This window comes from Pteropus medius, unplaced genomic scaffold (genome assembly GCF_902729225.1).
Source record: "Pteropus medius unplaced genomic scaffold, Ma_sr-lr_union100, whole genome shotgun sequence".
NCBI lineage: Eukaryota > Metazoa > Chordata > Mammalia > Chiroptera > Pteropodidae > Pteropus > Pteropus medius.
The window spans coordinates 17,400,689-17,414,162 of record NW_024352787.1 but is presented as its reverse complement, the minus strand read 5'-3'; the positions used below and the strand labels follow the sequence as shown (position 1 = coordinate 17,414,162).

General features: G+C 35.1%; 1 pseudogene; it reads left to right on the top strand.

The window, feature by feature from the left end:
- Positions 1 to 4,201: 4,201 nt before the first annotated feature.
- The window catches only part of LOC120591453 (actin-related protein 2/3 complex subunit 4-like), a 102,765-nt pseudogene continuing 93,492 nt past the window's right edge, over positions 4,202 to 13,474 (top strand).

Sequence of the window (13,474 nt, the reverse complement as noted above, 5' to 3'; positions counted from 1 at the left end):
ACAAAACTGGAAGAGTTTTCTCTAGGTAATCTGACCAACCAAAAAATAACTGTAGAGATATTGACACACTGGGGTTTCCCAATAAGATGAAAGTTCAAAGTCAACATGATCTCACATACAATCTGAGGATATAATCAGCTTATTAGTTTTTTACTTTTATCATGAGCAAAGACCCCAAAAGTATCAAACAACTGATAAAAGCATGTAATATAGCAGAAAAAAAGCAACTTGGAAGAAGCAGAAACTATGCAGGGAGAAAAAAAACTATATTTCTATTAATATACACACATGTGCACACATATATAAATACATTATATATAGAATTAATTCTCATCATTCATGGTACTTATATTCTATAAAGTTCCTATAAAATTGAATTAGAGAATACTGAACCATTGCTCCAAGGGGAAAGCACAAGGTTAGATTCCTGTGAGCTTCTGGTGACATTTTTGTCAACTGATCAATACATAACCAATAAAAAATCACAAAAATGTTAAAGTGTGGCTCTACATATACTGCAAAAAGGATACTTGTTTACAGTACGAGAGCTTAACCAAGAAGGCGGGACATGACTTTCTTTGACCTCAGCTAAAAATGTGCATCATTTGACTCAATTTTTTCACAGTTAAATGTTTATGAATAATTATGAAAGTGCCACTAAAAAATTTTGTGAATAATGAGGATCAATTGAGCGTGTGTGTCTCTGTGTGTGTGCACGAACACATGTGTTTGTGTGTTCACAGAACAAAAAATAGCTCTTCGATATTACAAACATTATAGATACCACTAATGAAAACTCAATAATAGGTTAGAAAATAAAGTTAAGGAACTCTTCCAGGTAAAAGAACAAAAAATAAAAGAGATGGAAACCAGGAAAAAATGTTTAAAAAAGTAAGAAGGCTCGACAACTGAATAATTTTTCTCCTGAAAGAGATAACACACAAAATGGGTCAAAGAAAATTATTAAATAATTCTTTCAGAATTGAACAAGTTTCCAGATTGAAAAACCTACAGAATTTTCAACAAAATAGTTGAAAATAGATCCACATCGAGAAGCATTATTATGATCTTTTAGATGCTAGAGACAAAGAAGCAATTTTATAAACTTCCAGAGAGAAAAAAGAATGTATACATAAAATATCAGGAATTAAAATGGAATCTGAATTTTTTTAGATTGGACTGGAAGCTAGAAAATTGTTGAGTAATGCCTTTAAAATTTTGAAGGAAAAGAATTCTCTGCTAGGATTCTATACCTAGCCAAACTATCAATCAATTGTAAGGGTAAAAATAAAAAAGATTTTAAATATGCAACGTCTCAAATATTTCACTTTCCTTATACCCTTTTACAGGTAGCCAATGGCAGATGTTCTTCACCAGAGGAGAAAGTAATATAGAAAGAAGAAGACACAGAATTCAGAAAACAGGAGAGTCAACACAGCAGAAGCAAGGAAATCTTCAGGATGATGAAGAGAAATTCCAGGATGACCACAGTGCCCCCAGGGTTGAAGGAAATCAGTCCAAATGGAACATTGTGACTCAAAAGACAGGCGTATTGAAAGTTGTCATCATCATGACTTCTGCTCTAATACTATATATTTAATCTGACAGAATGGCTAAAGGATTGCTCATTCAAAACAAATAAGTATTTCATTACAGAGGGAGTCATGAGACACAGAGAATAGGGAACCCAAACAAGGAGAAAGGCAATGGGAATTCTAAGAATGACATGAAAGAAAGTCCCAGTGTGACAGTTCTAAAACAGGCCTGAAATGTCTCAAAACAAAACAGAAACAAGATTACTGATGTTATTTATCTTGTGAAAAATTAATCTGACTAGGTTTTGGAAGGTTTTTAAACAATTAACAACACACACACACAAAACTAAATAAAAAATAAGGTATGTATTAATTTCAGGATAAGCTAAAGTAAGGAAGGAAACAGAATCATAGTACACTATAATGCTCAGGTGTGGATAATATTTTCCTAGGTATAATACTTACTATTGATTTAATCTCAAAATATCATACTATGAATTTGGGAGAATGAGAATGTTGTTATTAGAGAGCTAAATTCTAATCTATCAATACATGAAGACAACAGATAATGTCTAATGTTGATGAATCAAAAGTCAGTTGTTTAACATTATTTAAGAAATGTGAAGATGTGTAAATAGTAGAAGTAACAGATAAAAGAGTTAAAAGTGATTGTTTTGGATCAAGAGGACTGGAGCAAGTGAAAAGGACTAGAGCAAGGAACCTGTATGTTTTTCGATAAGCTTCTTAGTAAGATTTAACTTTAAACCTTATACATTTGTTTTTAGATTAATTGATAATTTAATTGAAAATATTGTACTAAATTTACACTTCTTCCAGCAGAGAAATCCTTTAAAATTGACTTCTAACAACTGTAATTATGGAGGTCTGGATTGGTAGGATCATCTGGTCCAGCAATTTTGACCACATTGATCGCTTACTCTCCAGGCACTGCAGTTATACTTGCACCAAGGTTATAACAAAGGAAACTTTCTGGAGCTGGATTCCAGCTACCCAGACCTCCCAGTGTTTTGGCTAAGAAAGCCTTTCACTTAACAAAGAATTATGACCAGAATTGGATTGCAATAAACTAACCTTTCATTTAATTTAACTCCTCATGTTAGATTAATACTAAAATCTATTTATGGGCTTTTCCCTTTTCTACTTTCTTCCAGGAACATTATCCGAAATTCTAAACTTGGGGATAGTCAGTATATGGAACCTCTAAATCTTGGCAGAAAATATAAGTTGTTAGAGGTCTCATGAGTAAGACTAAGCCGTGGGATGTTTCAGGATTGACCTTCAATATCACCTTTTCCAATCCTTCTCATTTTGTGTGTTACAAAAAATTCTAGCCAAAAAAAAAAGCTAAGTGATTTATCCAAGGCCATACAGCTATTAATGGCACAGTAAAGATGAGAACTCAGGGTCCTAACTTCCATCTCAGTGGTACTTTCACTACACTACACTACAGTATACTACACCAAACTATATTGCAGTATACTATACTACATTATACCACATTACTCTGTATTATACTACATTATAACAAACTATACCACACAGCACAACACTACAATGTACACCACACCATACTCTACTATACTACTCTGTACTCACTAATTTGCATTATTCTGTATTACACTATAGCTCACTATACTAAATCACAAACACTGTGCTATTAAAGAAATAATATGGAATGAGTTTAACCTCTAATCTTCTAGATGTAATCTATAGCAGTCCACTAATATCCCCAATTGACCTCAGTCCAGCTCAAATTTCTGAGCGCATACTGACCCTATCCTTGTCCCACATTTCTCATGCCTCCTGCACTGTGCTTTGTGATTCAATTACCTTCCATGTAACAGACAGCCTAGTCTTTCCTACTTACCTAGATTGTACTGGATGATAATCCAGTGTCATTGCTCCAGGGATCATCCCCTGGCTCTTTAATTGTTATTTGCCCACCTGCATGTTGCCCATTTTGAAGACTGAATCTTATAGATGATTCCCTATGCTCAAGTCCCTTCTGTGTGCTGCAGTTTACAAGGCTGAGCTTTGCTTCTGGTTCCCTTTCTAACAAACTAAGCAAGTCCCCAGCTCCTTCTTTGAACTAGGAAGAGGATCACAGCCTTATCTCTCCTACCCCAACAATTGGAGATGTATACTAGAAACTTTGGCCAAGAACATCATTCCTATTCTCAATAGCAGTAGCAGTGGTGGTATTATCCTACCATCAAGGAAGAGAGATTTTTGAGAGGAAATTTTCATTTGGCTAAAAATCTTGGTCCTTGAAGTCAACTTTGAATTTATCACTTACCAGCCAGCGACCTGAGAATTACTTTTCTCGCAAGTGAAATGGAAATAATAATGACATCTATCCTGTAGGATTGTCTTGAGGATTAATTATAATTAAGTATAGCAGGCTCTTTGTGCAATACATAATATATAGTGCTAAATAAATGTTAGATATTATCATTTCATTTTATTAAAAAAAAAAAAAAGCCTTAGTAACATGATCTGAAACTAAGGTTTAGAAAGATTGAGTAACTTGCCCACGATCATATAGTTAAAAGTGGGGTAAATGAGACCAGGAGCCCATGTTCTAACCCCTGTCATATCCTGTACTTTTGATAATCAAATCCCTAGCTGGTCAGAATTTCTGAGCAATGCTCTGCCCACCTGTTGGACAGCTCCGGCTTGGATCTCTCCTGGTGCCAGGCGTCTGCCTGAATCGTGATGAGAACATGTTGATCCCTATTGGACCCATGCCTAGCCCACCCAGCAGTAACTTCTCCGCCAGCCTCTGCAGCAAGGACAGCTCTCTCAGCTCCTGTTCCAACCTACAGAGCAGGGCTGATGCCAAATCTACTCCCTGCCTCAGGCTTGTCTGGCTGCAGGTAGGCTGCTCTGATTCACCGGAGAATCCTGAGTTCTGACTAATCCTTTGTCTAATGTCTTTTGCAGTGTCAACCTGATAGCCACAAATGGAAGAGTACAGGGAAAAAAAGGAAAGAGAAAAAGGAAGAAAGTTTGTGTTTCTTATCAGCCTAGTGAAGTCAACAGGATATGGCTCACTGTAGATCAACCACCTTAAAGAGAAGGATGATCTCTTCCTGAGTGACTGAGAAGTTAATCATGACCTGGTCAAGAGTTTATCACCCAGAGTTTCATGTTTGAATTTTGGAGAGTTCCCTTTGTTTCCTCTCAGCACATTCACTTCAATGCCTGTGTCTATTTTAATAACCTGGAATGCAATTCCCTTTGCCCATTATTCTCTTTCACTATGGGTTTTTTCGACCCTCAGGGTATATTTATGCTTCTAACTGAATGATTACTCAGTGAATCTCCTCCAGGGGATGTTCTGTTCCAAGAATGACACATCTCTTTGGGGATGACTCTCTACTTAACAGGGGTGGGTGGAAGGTCAGGGGAAGCCCATACCCAACAAAAAATAGTTTCTTTGTGTGCTTGAAGAAAAACACTCAGATGATGAACAGCCTGATTTGGGGGCTGTGAGTGGGTGAGCCACTCCAGTGAAGTCGTCTTCAACATTCCTCATAAGGAAAGATTGTGAATTTAATGAGCAGAAGAATTCTGACAAGTCTTAAAGTCAAAGGCAATTAGCAAAGGCTGAATTACTTGAATTCCGTGCAGTTATGAAATTATTTAATTCTAATGAAATTATATATACATATTTCTTTATATTTTATCTGTATATCTATATCACACTTGGAACTATATTATATTCTTTTATTTGCCTATTTGAGCATTTCCTACTGTGTTTTCAATAACCTACTAGTCCCAAGAGAAGCTACATGAAAATAAAGTACCATGGTCAAATCTGATTGGAAATGTCACATGTTAGAGCCCCCTCCTTGCTATACACAAACGATATTAGTATATTACATGCAGTAAGGATTTTGTTTAATTTTTTGACTCCAGCATTCCTAGTATGTTTGATCATGAAATCTTTCCGTCCACCCTAACACTTACCAATATTCCAAGGAATCAATTCTTCATACAATATGCACTTTGAGAAATGATAATATACTCTGATGTGACAGTTAAGTCATGGAGCAAGATAAAATGTTCATCTCTTTGATGATGCCAATGCTTAAAACATTTTTGACACTCATATTTTACTTTACTCATGTTGCTTTAAATTACCATGTGATGATCTTTAGGACATTCTAAATGATGGTAAGTGGTTTGGTTTTTATAAATTGCCTTCACTCAAACCTATGTCTGTTGAATGAGGTCACTGATTAAGCCATACCATTATAAGTCAACAGCAAAGTACCTTTGTATAGCTGGGGACGGGGGGAAGAGCTTTGGAGGTCTTTACTATTCCATAACTGAATTATTATGCCCTCAACTCTGACTTTTCCTTGCTTTAGTCCACATCGCCACTGAACCAACCTTTTCAGATTCAATGGATAAGCAATCACTTTCCTTAATCAAAGCCTTGGGCAGCCTCCAGATCAAGTCTTTCTTGCAATACCTGCTTTTAAAGGTCTTCCAGAATCCCCATCCATCCAATTCTATTTTTCTCCACTTCCCTAATCCCTGAAACTGTCTACTAGTGTTTTCACAGTCTCACAATTTCCCAGGTTCTTTCTTTCTCATTCTGATTGCCTAAAATATTCAACTTTTCCCCTTGAACCAATCCATAATTCTTAAAGATTGCATTTTTTTCATATCTTTCTTGAAGCATTTACTGAATATGCACATAATCATTAATGTAATGATTATTCTCTAGATGCCTTCTGATTCCAAAGCTATATCAATGATGATTATATTTTCTAATCTCAAAGTACAAATGTTCAGTCTAAAAAAAAGGAATCTGAAAGAATGACATAAAATATTAGAAATCATTGTAGTCTGGAATATATGATATTCCAGAATATTTAAAACAGTCTCAGATATATGTGACATGTTCTCATGTGACACAATTTAGGAAATAATTATTTATTCCCATATAAGTTCATAGCTGACTCTCAACAGCGTGGTAAGTCAAAGAGTCATATTTTTTGGTTCTTCTGACTTCCTCTTGTGCATAGCACATGTATAAGTTTCTCAAATGTTTTCTAGCATAAGAAGAAGAGTATAAAATAAATTATACATTAAATATTTTCTAAAAATGTATTCATCATTTTACATTTCAGAATTGTAGTGGGAACAATTGAGCTAGGCAATTTCTGCTTAGGTTAATGTTTTGTTGATTTCTTCATTTCCACATTCTATTTTACAATCAAATCCTTTCCTCATTATAGATGCTATTCATTAGGGAGAGATACAGGGTGTCTTGTGCAATTCAGGAATCCACTTACATGGTACTTTCCCAAAAAATGATAACTTAAGATGACGTAAAGAAATAAAAATGTATAACCTCAATCCCTATTTGTTTCCATATTTGGCTATATCCCTCTATACATTCACCATATTGTTCTGAGGGTGTGAGCTATGACTCCTCTGGAAAACTCAGCATTATGTAATGTGTGATTGAGGCCCTGGCAAAGACTATAGACGCAGGGTTACACTAACACTTTATGTAAGGAAAATGAAGTATCGGTGGTTTATCATTAACTCCAGCATTGTGGATCATGAAATGATATTTCTGAACCTGCATTCAGTCTATGTTTCCACTGTTTTCCTTGTAGTAAATTGGCTCAATAATTATTACAAAATTCCAGTAGACTGGCATAACATAATGGTAGATTCTAGGTCCTGCCCTTAACACATTTAGAAGCATTTCAAAATTGGAACAAACTTGTCTGATTGTTTCTCTCCATGAATCCTATATTTTCCATTAAAGATCAAAAGTTATAAAATTTGAATAACTTTTCCAGCACAAAAAATCTCTGGAGCTCATAGCAGGTTCAAACCTACATATGTGTTAAGATTAGAAATGAGCAAACATCTATTAATACAAGGGGCACTTTTGTCCTAATACATACAGCTTGAGACTAAAAAATAATTACTGTCATCGTTGTGATGATGATGATGATGATGATGATGATAATGATGATGATGACGATGATGTCCATATGATCTTAGTGTTCTACAGTGACCTATAAAATCTTTATTCTGGAAAATACTTTCTTCAACTGATCTCTCATGTTTCAGAGGTTTACAATGAAGCTGATAAGGAGAAGAGGACAATCACTGGGCTAGTCACAGCCACCATCTGCAATATGACAATCAGCAGAAATTTAGAGGGCAAAGTCAGATTGATCTTTTATCCTGGTGAAAAGTAAAGATCATGTAGTTAACCAGTTTTCCAAATTTGGAGGCACTTGGAGAAATCTATATGATTTTTATTCATTCATCACTAAATCAATAATATAGAAAATGTAACAAGAAAAATAAAGTAGTGCGTATTTGTTTTCCCTGAACAGAGGATCTTTATACTTCGGATCGCTATGTAATTTTTCTTCCAAATCAGGCCAATTTAAAAAAGAAAGGAACCATTGTTAATACTTATGCTGAAACAACAAACATAAATTGGGACATTCTAGTAAACTGGGATTTAAAATCCAGATGGAATTTGAAAGCATGTAATATTATAAAAGATGAAAATAAAATGATGAATAGATTATCCCAAAGTGCATATTGGTCTTAAATATTAAAAAATTACCCCCTTATTAAGGACAATCAAATTTTCAAAAACACTTCTCTTTGAGAAGCAATCTTGAGAAGGGCAGCCCCATGACAAGTGCTAGGTGTGCCCAGATCATAAGCTCTGGTGTTTTTCACAAATTGAGTGGAGGAAGACCCTTAGTTGGACTCGTCAGGGCCTTCTTTTCCTCTTCATTGGCAATTAGTCATGCCGTGGTGTTTAAAACTGAAACATTCATTTTAAATACTACAAAAATGTGGCACAGAGCACAGGCAAGGCATCTGTTCCAGCAAAATGTTATGTTTTGATCATTTTCAAAAATGATTTTTCTGTTTTTAAAGAAAGTGTGTGGACATGGAGATGAGTCAGTCAATCTGAGGGGTACTGTATGCTGGGTTATTTTGAAAGCTGTAAAATTTAAAAATACATGGGAAAAAATAATTTTCCTTAAATATTATTTCAATTTTATTCTTTGACTTAGTATTCTTTTTTTTTTTTAATCTTTCCATAGCATCAGATTCATTGCCAAAAGAAAAAATGTTATCTTGAAAGTAGCTATAGAATCATCATCATCTGGAAACCTAGATGCAGGCCTACAAAAATGGTTGCACTAGTATTTTTATATCTAGGTCATCATTATTTGAAAAAAAATGACATATATAATGTAAAGGTGATTTACTTAGATATATTATTACATTTCTTTTTGAAACAATTCCTGATTACATAAATATTTCCAAAAATCAATCTATTCCCTGAGTAGAACTTGTACCGCTTTAATAATAAACCTACTGCTCAAGTTCGATTGTACATAAACTGTATCGTAATCTCAGTATTTATGTTTTGATTATTTTCAAAAATAATTTTTTTATTTTAAAGACAAATTACATTACCTTGATATTTTCTATCCTGATTTATATAGCCCTCAATTTTATAAATAAAATGCATTTAATGTATTAACATTGATTGATAGCCTGATAATAGGCTATTCTCCAGAATTGGAATATTTGGAAACTTCAATGTAGTACACAGTAAAAGAGGATTTCAATAAGATGTCTCCTACTTTCTGTCTTTTTTCAGTTGTGTAGTATTTCTATTCCACAGAAACTCAAAAGTAAATTGTAGTTTGCTGTCTATAAGTACTCATGTGTATTTTGTTCTCATTTTGAGGGTTTGAGGTCCTACCAAGAGAGTAACCCACAAGTTCTAGCAGAAAATGAACACTGACTTGCTGTGAATTTCCCAAAGTAAATCATGTTACTTTCTGTACCATTTCTTTATCTGGAGAACTGAGGAATCATGAGAGTTATCTACCTCCTAATAGATTACTGAATTCTGAGATATGAGATTTCATTTGCATTTGGAAAGCACTTATCAGAGTTTACCGCCATACCAACTGAAGCAAATTAGAACAGCTACCTAATCAACTATTTTTATCTTTATCTGTTCATTCTGGCCATCTAAAGCAGCATAATCAATTGGACCAAACATTCTGAGATACAAATTGGCTGTTGAGAAAGCCAAAACACCAGACCGGCTGCTTTTTTTAATTGGTGTTTTTCACGATATGAAAATATTGGGTAAAAATGGAAAAACTGAGTCAAAGATCCAGATGTTTGATCCTCCCTTTGCCAAATAGCCACACATTTTGTAGCATTCATATTTGGAACTGAATTTCTCAGTTTTCACCAGAAAGCCTGTCATCATATAGATATAGCCTTAGAGGAGCTGTAAACATGAAACTGATATGGTCCCAAGAAAAGCATCTCTTTTACCCAAGATAACAGTTGCTTGTACATCTGCTGTTTTCTCCTTAGTAGGCAACTTCCTGGAGAGGAAGGGCACAGGATCCATTGTTCAAAATCCTAGAGTGCTCCCTTCTTTATTTAGGCCTAAGTCTGCTTAGAAGGAGAATATCTGTGTAAGCCAAATAATGGCCATGACGAGAAAAGTTTATTTCCTGAACTGGCATACTTAATAATTCAGATGTAGATGCAAAATCTATCATTGCAATATCAAGAAACGCATGACCCAACCCATGTTTCCTGAATTTGTTCACCTTATTATACACTAACTAGGACTACTATTAGACAGGCGTGCATCAAGCTATTCTATATGTATTAAATCTAGTCTACTAACAATACTTACATGGTTCAAAGGTGCTTAGCAAGAGTAAATAAATTACCCTTTAATGTGTGTGTGGAGGAGTGTGGAGTGAAGAAGATTATAAGTTAAATTATTGTCATTCTGCCTATTTTTGATGGCTGACATTTGTTTGCATTGCTTCTTCTATACCCAGGTACATATTAATTCAAAGACACAATTGCAGTATGTATTATCTGTAATTTTTCTTTTTTCCTCCTTAGATTCACTCCTCTTGAAATATCACATTTTAATTATGTGCATAGCAATGACTTCATTGCTTCTTCACTCAGCAGCAGCCAACTCATTTTCCCCTGATGGTATGATGACCTGTCCTTGTGGGAGAAACCCATCTGTTTATATTCTTTAAGCTCTATCTACACAAGGAACAGGTTTTGTGTGTTTTAAAATCATCTTTCATCATTTCACTACTCATTGCTTGCCTAGAAAGGAGAAACCAAGAAACTAGAAGGAAGTCACTGCATTCAATAAGCATTTCTAGTAAAACCAATAAACAATGAGCACACTTGGCATTAAAGAACACAGCCTGAAAATTATCAAAGACCATGGATTTCAAACCATTTAAGTATTTGATCTCAGTGTCAAATATAAACATAAACAATTTAGAACAGGAGTTGGTATATGGTATAATAAATAGTAGTTATATTTTTTTTATTAGGATTAGATAGAGACCAGAAGATAAAATATTTGACTCTTGATGTGTGAATGTTAACGGAAACTTTTTTTGCAACCTGATTGTCTATCTGATGATAATAATAGGTTTATAAAAGAAAGTTATTCTACCTATCTGGCATAAATTCTTGGCTTGACAGTAAACATTGGTTAAGATATACTTAATAGAATATCTTCAAAAGAAACTTTGTACTGTCAACTTTTACAAGTAATTGGGGAAGATTGTTATCACCTGTCACAAGAAAGCTTTCCATGAGAAGAGTTTATTCCAGGAAGAATGCAGTACTTTGCCCCTCCGTATAATTTCTGAATTCTACCATGAATAGAATGGCTTTCGCTAACGATGGTCCATAGTTAATTGTGGGAATTCTATATAATGAGATAATAACAGATATTTGTATCCAGAGTAAAATTTAAGTTCAATCTTGGGACAAAGTCGGTGGTGAAAGTTCAAAAGACTCTCCTTCTCACTACATAGGAAGGCTCATCTTCACAGGGAAGAATGAATATAATTTTTCTATACATAGCGATTTATCAAAGAACTAGATAAAGACCCATGAGGATACAAAACATTGTCTAATCTGAACAATATCAAATTTAGCCCAACTCTAGAAACATGTAACAATACTCAAGCACAGCCTTGAACAGTTTTGGAACTAAAGCACATTTAGATTTGCAGAAAAATCTTCCACATGAGCAGTGAGAGACTGGACATAGTTTATGAATGTTCTGTCTCTCTAAGGTCTAAAGGGTTTGAAGGTGGTGGGGTCCTTCGTACCAGTGAGAGCATACTATTTCAGTTTCACTTCCTAGTCTCACCACAGGATGCAAACTGCATAGCTAACAGACTACAAGTTTTCCCCACCAATTTCTTCACATTTCCTTCCAATTCCTTTCAATTTCTTCTCTAGTTCAGAGAGATTTGAACCTGGCTATGGACCTCAGGCACATTACAAGGCATATCACCATAACTTGGAAAAGGAAAGAAAAACAGTAAATTACTTAGTTTCAGTACTAGACACAAGAAGACAGAAAAATCACTTAAGGCTGGAAAATTTTCCCAGAAGGAAACGAACATTTGTTGGGTTCTGAAGGTGGACAACAGCTAGAAATGACATTCTATGAGAGCAAATGATAAAAAGAAAAGAGAATTTGAATTACAGGGAACAGCCTGGAAATGAGTAATTACAGCTTAAACTTAGGAAGTTGATTTGGTGCCATCTAATAAGGCATCACATTGACCCTAATGAAACAAATGACTAGGGCTTCCCGAGAGAGAAGCAAGACTTGAGCATCTCTACCTTTACCTCAGACAGGGTCGTAGGCCAAATTTTCATTGAACGATTTTTATTAAACAGCTACTTTTTTTCAGGTAAGGTTCTTCTTCGACTTTTGTCAATTATATTGCTTAAATCTTGCTGAAGCATATTTCATTATCCTTACAGGTTGTGCTAATTAGTAAGCTGTTGTCCCTCAGCTTCAAACCCACCTTCTACCATCAACTTTGTGTTCTGGGTCTGGGACTCTCAGACCATATTTCTGCCTATTGAAGGCTCTGTATTAGGTTCTGCCAATGGAGAGTGCTAGAGGGAGATTGCAAGGTTGGAGGAGAAGGTCTTGCTTTGTTCCCTGAGTATTACCAAAGCAGTGCTTCTTCACTCCAACAAGGACAGCTCCTCCCTATAGCAGTGGCTTTTCCTACATTGACAGAGTCAGTCTCATGAAGCCGTCTCAGAGGCACCAGCACTCAATGAGTGATGCCTTCACATAGGCTTGCGGCCCAGTCCCACAAGGCTGTGCCTCCGAGCTTGGAAGTGTAAATAATTCCAACCTCTTTCCTTAGTTCTTCCAGTCCTGTGGGTAGTGGTTGTTTGCTGCAGTTACTACCTCCATAATACCTTAAAAATTTCCTTTTACTCTTTCAGTTATTCCAAAAAAATAGTCAACAATTTTTTATACTGGATCTTCTGTTAAAATAACAGGAGTGGTTTTCTGTGTCCTGAATGAAACTAAAACTTAATTAGATTAATTAATCAGTTAACTTTTTAAAGTTCCCACAACTAACTTGTAACTTATAAACTATAGTTTATCTGACTAAATCTTATATTCTTTCAGCCTTCACCATAACGTCGTTAGATATCTACAGAAACAGAATATTATTTTTTTCCAACTAATTACAGCTCACTTGAATTAGTCAAGACTTTTATGTTTTAGGTGATAGAAATTTGAACAGAAATAGGTTAGATAAAAGGCAGAATTCCTTGATTTATACCCATACATCAGGCAAGGTAGGGGATTCAACTGGGTGTACGGCCAGGCACTGGATACATGCGTGGAATGAGCATATATCCATGCCCACACATGCCCACACATGCCCACACCTGTTTCCTGTTTCATTTTCTCTGATTGTAGAAAACCCACCTGCTGGATTATATGTTCCAATTTCAGTTTCACCACCAGAGAGAGTTAAGATTTTTTTTTTTTTTTT